This window comes from Macrobrachium nipponense, chromosome 9, assembly GCF_015104395.2.
Source record: "Macrobrachium nipponense isolate FS-2020 chromosome 9, ASM1510439v2, whole genome shotgun sequence".
NCBI classification, from domain to species: domain Eukaryota; kingdom Metazoa; phylum Arthropoda; class Malacostraca; order Decapoda; family Palaemonidae; genus Macrobrachium; species Macrobrachium nipponense.
Genome location: NC_061110.1, coordinates 56,863,437 through 56,873,488, shown reverse-complemented (window position 1 = coordinate 56,873,488; position 10,052 = coordinate 56,863,437). Strand labels below are relative to the sequence as shown.

The window sequence follows — 10,052 nt, the reverse complement described above, 5'->3', positions numbered from 1 at the left end:
TCTGAAGTTATGCCAAAGTGGGCACCAAATTGTTGAGTAGCCACATCAAGTAGGATCTTTTTCCACTCAGAAAAAAGAACAAGTGAGGTTCAGTTCTCTGGAGTTATCAGGTACTGGATAACAGAAATAGATGGCTTTATTTCTGCCATTATCTCAAGCTACCTATTAACTGCAAATTTCTTAAATTCTGCTTTCACATAATTATTATAAAATGAAGAGGGAGAAGACTGAACCTACTCAAAGGCAACATTGGTTCTCCAGGATTGAAAGGTATCATAATTTCTGGTAAATTTTAAAGAGGTTGTCTCAGTGGCTTAAGTTGCAACAGTAGTCCGTATTGGGAAAAGCAGCTCTATCCTGAAATTCTACATGTTCCATTGTAGTCAGTGTTTGGCTTCCCTTGGCATGGGCTTCAGGTAGGAGAGGATTCAAAGTCATACGCTTTGTGTTGAACATTGCCCCACGAGTTTTTGCAAAATTAGCAACAGTAGTTGTTGTGGGACTTTGGGAAGAAGGGATTTAACTAGTATCCTACTTAGAAAATTGGCTAAGCTGCACCCCCACCAGAGGAGAGTATTTATGAAACCTGATAGTGATAGTCAGCAAACTCCAGTCAAAGGTTTTCTAATAAATTGGAATAAATCCAGCCTAACACCCACGAGACCTTTTCTGTGGCTGGAACTTTGAGATAATCTTCGAGGCCAGTTGTCTTTTCCTGCCAAGGAAGGACCTGAAAAGGTTCCATGAGCAGCCCAATTTTTCCAGATGCTTGGAGCAAATTTTGGGCCTGTTACAATTTGCATATGTGGAAGGCCCAGTCCTCAGACTGCAACTATAAAATGTAAACAAAGTCTGGCTCTTGCCTGCAAGAAAAAAGATTTGCAATCGACTTCATCCAAGGAGTCAGAGAGTTGGGAAGATACTCTGGCATAGGACCAGGAAGGTGCCCCTTGCAAAACAGGTTGACCTGACTCTGGCATCTGTACGAGTGATTAATATACATGGATGTCTCTTTGGCAGGTTGGGGAGGCCATTGGGGGGATCATCAGGTAGCAGGAAGGTGGTCACCTGTTCTGTGGAAGTGTCATATCAACTTCCTGGAGCTGATGGTGGCTGTTGTTCTGTTCGTCAGAAAATTGAAACCTCAAAAAAGAACCCACATATGACTGCTCAGCGCCTCTCAGTGCAATAATGCTGTCTATCCTACAGCTGTTGCAAGCAAAGAAGTGGTACTTTTCCTCAATTCACCTCAGGCAATAACAAGAAATCCATTCTTACAAGACTGGAACTAATTAAGGACATTATAGCTCTTTCTTCATTGTCCCAGATTTCAAAGGTTTTGAACAAACTACTAACTTCCAGCAGTACTGCTTACTTAGTAGCCGTAAATTAGGCAAACAACCATTGATTCCTACTGTTTCAATGACGGTTGAAGAATTTGATTCTACTAGTGTCTGCTGTTCTATCTACACATCCTCCTTCCTGAGCCGAGACCTTCACATGTGGCATTCTTATATCTTGTCTACCATGAAGAATATTCACTCATTATTGCTAGGTACCTAGTGCAGAAACTACAGACATCATCCGACAATCCCAGTCCGTAAGAAAAGTGTGGCTACATCCATGCTGAGAGCCCAGTTAAGGTATCTGTTGAAACACTTCTACATTTTCAAATATACTTCTACATTTTCATATATGTATATACCTTTTCAAAGACGAGTGCCTTGCTATTACATCAATCACAGCTTACACGGCAGCATTGTCAGAACCCTTGCTTTATGGTTTTGGAATTGATTCTAACAGATATTGTAACTTCCCTTCTTCTGTCTTTAGCATTGCTAAACCTGCTCCTGCAAGGTTTCCCATTACCTTGTTCCTGAATAAGGTGCTTAGACTCCTGTCATCCTCTCAGTCCATGGGCCCAATACAACTACAACTCATATGCTCCAAACGGCAGACTTCTTGTCTGCTATGGCATCAGGAGCTCAGATTAGTTAACTGGACTCACTTAGATGGGGACATCACTACATCACTTATATATCTAGCCATCCTTATTATTATCTCCTGGCACATCATTCCCAGCCAAGAATGAGAACACTTTTAAAAGAAAACCCCCTATGCTGATAATGGAACTCAGTTTTTTGGATAAAACATTATGCCCAGTTCAAGAGATAAAACTTATATTTGAGAGCAGCTCTGACTAGGTGAAATTTTCAAGGACATAAGAGGAATTCCTTTTATAATCATCTTGTAGGTATTGGGGAAACAAAAAATCCAAGCGTAGGGCCATGTCCAATGGCTTGCCTGAACTACCTCTAAACTATCGAAACCTGCGCTGACTAGCCCACCTGTAACTTTGGATTGAAGTATGGCCTCCTCTTCCAATTCCCAGAAGTTTGATTAGGGAACATTTCAACAATGGTGAACTCACAACCAAGGTAGCTGTTTTTACAGAATTGAAAGAACTTCTGTCATTTGCATTGACAGGTAACATTTAGGGAGGGGCACTCCAAAGTCTAACCAGTGGATGGGAGGGACCCTTTTATCCTTTTTAGGCAACCCTTCTAAGAGAAGGTTACTCAGGGATTTTTCTTTTTTTTTTCACTTTACTGTTTTTTCAAGAAGAATGTAGGATAGGCTGACGAGAAAGAAAAAATTGCTTGGTGGATTATCAGGAAAGTACCTTCTTTACCCAATCTGCTTCTCTTAGTAGGGCACCAATGCATTTTCTATGAGCCTCTTGATCTTGCGAAATCTCTCAAGTGAAGGATCGATCTTCTTCCATTTTCTCCTCCTCAAAGTCATTCATAGCATCGGGCCATAATTTCCTTCAACATGAATTCACACACTTTATAGATAATTCATCATGGGCTTCTTTAACCCTCTTACGCCGGAGCAGTAAATAAAAAATTGTCTCCCGTGTGCCGGAGGGGTTTCGGAGTGAGCGCGGAAGCGGAAACATTTTTTTTTTCAAAAAATCACAGCGCGCTTAGTTTTCAAGATTAAGAGTTCATTTTTGGCTCCTTTTTTTGTCATTGCCTGAAGTTTAGTATGCAGCCATCAGGGGGGGAAAAAAAATGAAAAAAAATTATCATTATCATATAAATAATGCGATATATGATAGCGCAAAAACGAAATTTCATATATAATTGTATTCAAATCGCGCTGTGCGCAAAACGGTTAAAGGTAACAAGTTACTTTTTTTTCGTTGTAATGTACATTAAATTGTGATCATTTTGGTATATAACACATTTAAAACGATAAAAGCAACACAGAGAAAATATTATCACAAAATAATGCATGAATTCGTAACGCGCGGATGTAAACAAATATTTTTTTCAAAAATTCACCATAAATCTGAATATTGTCCTGGAGACTTCCAATTTCTTTCCAAAATGAAGACAAATGATTGAATATTACTATACTGTAAGAAGGTATTAGTCTTACAATTGCAGTTTTCGACCCATATATGACGAGTTAAAGTTGACCGAATGTCGAATTTTTTTTTTTTTATATTTATATTTTTTATATGCAATTATTTCGGAAATAAGAAAAGCTACAACCTTCAAATATTTTTTGTTTTATTCTACATAAAATAGCGCACATTTTCATATATAACACTCTATGAAATGCCTAATATGAAATGGAGCAAATATTCCGAATGGACGTACGTATTTCGGAGATTTGTTGCGGAGAATCGCGCGCGGAGGGAAGGAAAGATTTTTTTTAAATTCACCATAAATCTAAATATTTTGCTTGAGACTTCGAATTTGTTTCAAAATGAAGATAAATGACTGAATATTCTAGACTGAAAGAGTTTTAGCTTACAATTGCGTTTTTCGACCATTTCGGTAGAGTCAAAGTTGACCGAACGTGGTTTTTTTTCTATTTATCGTGATTTATATGCAAATATTTCAAAGATGAGAAAAGCTACAACCTTCAATTATTTTTTGTTGTATTCTACATGAAATTGTGCACATTTTCAAATATAAAACTTTATGTAACGGCTAATTTAAAATGGTGCAAACATTACCCACAATCGCACGTATGATTTTTTTTGGTTTTTTTGAGTTACCGCGCTGACGTAAAGAAAATGTTATTTTTTTCATAAATTCAGTATAAATCGAAATATTGTGCTAGAGACTTCCAATTTGTTGCAAAATGAAGGTAAATGCTTGAATATTACTAGAATATAAGCGTTTTAGCTTACAATTGCGTTTTTCGACCATTTCGGTAGAGTCAAAGTTGACCGAAGGTTGAAATTTTGGCAATTATCATTATTTATATGAAAATATCTCAAAAACTGATAAAAGCTACAACCATGGGTTGTTTTTAGTTGTAATTGTGCATGAAATTGCACACATTTCCATATATAAACTTTATATAACGGCTAATTTTAAAATGGTGCAAACATTACCACAATCGCATGTATGATTTTTTTCGGAAGAGTTACCGCGCGGACGTAAGGAAAAAGTTTTTTCATAAACTCACCATAAATCGAAATATTGTGCTAGAGACTTCCAATTAGTTGCAAAATTAAGGTAAATGATTGAATATTACTAGAATATAAGCGTTTTTAGCTTACAATTGCGTTTTTCGACCATTTCGGTAGAGGTCAAAGTTGAACTGAAGGTTGAAATTTTGGCAATTATCGTTATTTATATGAAAATATCTCAAAACTGATAAAAGCTACAATCATGAGTATTTTATTGTTGTATTTTACATAAAAATGCGCACATTTCATATATAAAATTCTGTAACGGCTAATTTACAATGGTACAAAAATTATGTCAAAGTGATGAAATAATTTCCGAGATGTCACAGATACTTTTTCGTGCGGCAAGAAAGAAATTCGCGATTGCGCGCCTGCGTAACGATTGTAAACAAAACAGCGCCTTGATCCGTGAACTCCCAGCATCCCCCAAGGCGCGTGATTCAAAAGTTTTAGGCTGGTAGGCCTATAAGTATTTTTCCGCGAATTTTAAAAAAAACTTTTGTAAGTCAAAGTAAAATACGTCCAGTCAGCGTAAGAGGGTTAATAAAAGTAATGCAGTTGGCTATGTTAAAATTTTTTCCATATATCCCTAACACTGATTTCAGTTTTATCAAGAGACTCCCTAACCATTGTGAATGTTTTCTCAGCATACTTAGCCTTAAATACAGCGATTACTCCCTGATCCATTGGTTGAAATATAGGGGTTGTGTTTTTAGGAAGGAATGCAACCTCAGTGTTAGGGTGAGCAAACTTGATGTTTTCTGGATGGCCTGGGCAGTTATCTATGATGAGCCATAATTTGAAGTCTATTCCTTTATCGGACAGATATTTTTCCACCTCCCATACAAAACAGTTGTGGAACCAGTCAAGAAACAGTGCAGCCATCATCCATGCTTTTTTATTAGATCGGTAAAACACTGGCAGTGTGTTCATGTCTCTTATTTTTCAAAGTATGCGGGCATTTGGAATGGTACAATAGCATGGATTTAATCATATGACAAGCTGCATTGCCGCACAATAACACAGACACTCAATCTTTAGAAGCTTTGAAACCCTGATCACTTTTTTCTTCCTTCTCTTGGGCATTTTTTCCACCATACACCAGTCTAATCCGCAATGAAAACTTGCTCTGGTCTGTAGTTTTTCTCTTTTATGATTTCAGCAAACTCATGTATCCAACTGCAGTGGCTCTTTAACTAATGGGAAATGATAGCATTATTTTCTCAGTGTGACCAATTTTTCTGTTTCAAATTCATTACATCACTTATTGTTTTGGAGTAGACTATGTCCATTTCCCACCTCCTTCATTATGGAATCAGCTATGCCACTTATATAAAAATAAAATTTTTATAATAGAATAAAATTTTATATATCTTATCAAATAATTACATGATCGGAGGCCACCCTCCTCCCCTCTGATGGAGATTTGGCATAAAACACTATGAGGTGGTTGGCCAAGTCACTACTATAATAGATTCCCTTCACCCATGCATCTCGCACCCAACGCTGTTCCTTATGATGTGGCGGGATCACAAGCAAAGCAAAGAAAGCAGGCAAGCTCCCCACAGTTACTTTAATCACTTAAATCGTACCGGCTGCCAAATTTTCCCACAGCCACACTTTTCCCTTTATGTTACTAATTACATGCAGGACAATTAGCTTACCAAAAACTACAGACAACTTTACACACATACTCACCACCAGTAACTGACTTCAGGCGAGTAGCCTACGCTGTGTTGTCCGCTGGATATAGGCTAGGCTAGTCGAGACACAACCGCTGCTGAGAATCACAACACAAAACAACCAACCAAGAACTACAATCATACAACAACTTAACACGACAAATTACTGTGCAGACGAACACCAACTGCTTGAAACAACATGACAACCATACACAACTCAACCCAGCACAACAAACGGCCAACACCAACACTGTCCCCAACTGCCAACTCACAGACACCAAAATGCACAACCAACGTCTTTCTTCACCACAACCAGATAGACACACACACAACAACTTTACAACACCAAAATCAATCAAATCACACAATATCACTGACCCTCAGTGGACAAAACCGCTGCCAAACCAACTGTTTTTGATGACTTAACAACTCCAAAACACACAAAATAACTGACCATCAATAATATTTAAAACTGCTGCCAATAAACTGACCCTCCACCACAGGCTCTGATCACAGACTCCCTCACTTCTCCCGACTCTCGTAACAGATGGTCGCCACTGTTATACTCGGCGATCGCCACAACAAACACGCTTATGACCACCATTAAACCAATCCCATTTATTCCTCCACCAATTTTGCTCTCTCTCTCTCTCTCTCTCTCTCTCTCTCTCTCTTCTTCTCCTCTCGGGTCTCTTCTCTCTCTCACTCACTCTCTCTCTCTCTCTCTCTCTCTCTCACGCAACCCTCGGAGACGTTGTCAAATTTAAATTACCATTATCACTCCCCATAGCGATGCTTCTGATTGGCAGTTGATAAGCCAATCACAGGGCTGGAAACTCTCAATCGCTCTCGAGAGTTCTCATAGGCAGCATCTACGTTCCAACCTCTTTCAAACATTATAACTTTCATTACCGGTTTTACCTGCAGAAAAGGAGTGTTTCACAATTTCGTCACTAAACATCGACAAGCCAATGATTTAAGAATTATGATGATATAAGAAATATGAAGAAAATCGTAATAAATAATAAAGATGAATAATGAGAGGGATATAGGAGGACTGATTGTAGCAAAAGAAAAATCAATGTGATGAATAAATTTCCTCCATAAGCTATCAATATCTAAGTAACAAGTTTTTTCATACGGAGTTTTACATTATAGGATATGAAAGGGGGATGGTGATAATGATATTGACGATAATGAAGTCTTAATATTCTTTTGCCCCCTTGTAAGACTTCTTCTATCGGGTCATGATCATGATGACGTCATCGACTGATCACGTGAGCAATACCTGACTACACAAAGATAAGAGAGAGAGATTAATATTCTTAATCTTTTGGTTGTTATTTTCATATTGATAGCCCTGCCTATAATTTTTTTGGTAGCATTGTCTTCCATGACATTTAAGTTACAAAACTGTATGAAACACACGATGATAAAATGAATGTACTGTGATCTCAAGTAAGGAATGAAGGAAAATATTTTATATTAAGAATTTCATGTTTATTTCACTATAAATATTTTAGCATTATTACTGAAGTACATAATTTATATATCATTATAAATCCTTAAACCACTGGCTTGACAATGTTTAGTGATGAAATTGGGAAACGCTCCTTTTCTGCAGGTAAAACCGAGGTCTAATGAAAGTTATAATATTTGAAAGAATTTGGAACGTAAATGTTACCTGTGTGAACTCTCGAGAGAGACTGAGAGTTTCCAGCCCTGTGATTGGCCTATCAACAGCCAATCAGGAGTGTTGTAAGGAACAGGCCTAGATGTGAGATGAATGGTTGATGTGAATCTATTATAGTACAGGCAGTCCCCGGGTTACGATGGTCTCGGCTTACGACGTTCCGAGGTTACGACGCTTTTCAATTATATTCATCAGAAATTATTCCAGGGTTACAATGCATGTTCCAGGGTTACGACGCATGTTCCAGAGTTACGACGCCTACAAACGCTGATCTGGCAGATGAAATATGACGCAAAAATGCAAAATAATCAATATTTAAAGTTTTTTCTGATGAAAAATGCAATAAGAATGCAGTTTACATAGTTTTGGATGCACCTAAAGCAGTAAAAATAAGGTTTTCCTAGGATTTTTGACAATGTTCCGGCTTACGATGATTTTCGGGTTACGAAGCGTCTCAAGAATAGAACCCCCGTCGTAACCCGGGGACTGCCTGTATTGCTGTTAGTGGGCAGCATGTTGTACCTACACTGAGCTTTCAAAGGCTTTCTGTGAAATTAGAAATTTTGCTGCCAAGTGGAAATGGGAGATAATTAGCTATGTAATTACTTGGCAAGTATAAATACAAATTTGATTTTATTATAAAAGTTTCATTTTTTAATAGTTCAAAAAATTTCATTTTTTAATAGTTCAAAAAATTTCATTTTTTATAGTTCAAACACAAAAAAAAACTAAAAACACTATGTACTTCACTGTTTTAGTAGTTTTTCATGAAAAATTTATTCAGTCACAAAAATTATATGAAAATACAGTAATTATTAAATATTTCTCTACAAAAAGTTCCATAAATAGGCAAATTTTCTGCAAAAAATGTTGATATATGTTCCACAGAAAAATCTGTAAATAGGTGAAGCTGCGAATCCAGAACCACTGATAGGCAGGCAGTGGCCCTGTATTAATTTAATTTGTTTTTTCTTTTTTAATAAGGGAACTCTTCTTTATGTAATTCCCATTACTTTCTGTTACTTCTTTCTAATGAACACTATTTTCTTTAGAAGCTTAAATTTCAAGTCAGTGATCTCTGTGGGCTTGTTCCATATGCGGCTTCGAAATAGTATATAGTAATACAGGCAGTCCCCAGCTTACGACAGGTTCGGCTTACAACGTTCCGAGGTTCGACACATTTCATTTATATTTGTCAGAAATTATTTCCAGGTTTACGACGCACGTTCCAGGGTTACGGTGCTTACAACGCCAATCTGGTGGAAGAAATATGACTCCTAAAATGCAAAATGATCAATATTTAAAGGTTTTTTTTTTTAATGAAAAATACAATAAAAATGCAGTTTACATAATTTTTAATACACCCAAAGCGTTAAAAGTCAGGTTTTCCTAGGATTTTTGATGATTTTCTGACTTACGATGATTTTTGGCTTACAATGCATCTCAAGAACGGAACCCGCTTCTTAAGTTGGGGACTGCCTGTAATAATAATTCGGAATTGTCTGTGTCAGCTGTTTAAAGATACCAATCTGCTACATTTGAAGACCAACAATTGTTTCCTGTAAGCAGTGGAGTTGTTTTGGATATGCCATGACTTAGGAAGGTAATCAAATAGGGACTTCCTCTGAAGAATCTTTAAAAGTCTATACTCCTCTGAAGAATCTTTAAGTCTATACTCCTTTCTCAGAGACCTTGGCAGTATTCACTGGAAACAATATACCACTGCTGGGATTTGTTCCATACTATTAAGCTACAAAATTATGGGATATTCTTGTTAGTATAACATTCGTGTGTTATCCCCTCCTGGTATGCACAGTTATCCCAGGAGGGTTTGTTTTAATTTCAGGCATCCTGGCTGTTTTGGAGGTCACAAAATTTGGATGGGCACACCCTATTTTGTCCACTGAAGTTAAAATTTTTCTTACAAGTGAAAGGCCTTCACGCCTAAATGGCTACTCAATCTAATATAATCTGATGGATCTGTGATAAATAAAGGAGGTGTTTGAAAAAAAAATCAAATATATTGTTTAATACATAAAAATCTGTTCAAATATAAATCCATCAGTTTATGCAGTAAAGAAGTACCTACCTCCCAACCCCATAAATCCATCAGTTTACGCAGTAAAGAAGTACCTACCTCCCAACCCCAATAATACTGTTGCTAAAGGTGCTGTCTGGAGGG

General features: G+C 37.2%; 1 protein-coding gene across 1 annotated transcript in view; it reads left to right on the top strand.

Annotated features, from left to right (window-relative positions):
- Positions 1-10,052, top strand: part of LOC135218331 (3'-5' RNA helicase YTHDC2-like) — a 789,914-nt gene that overhangs the window by 349,822 nt on the left and 430,040 nt on the right.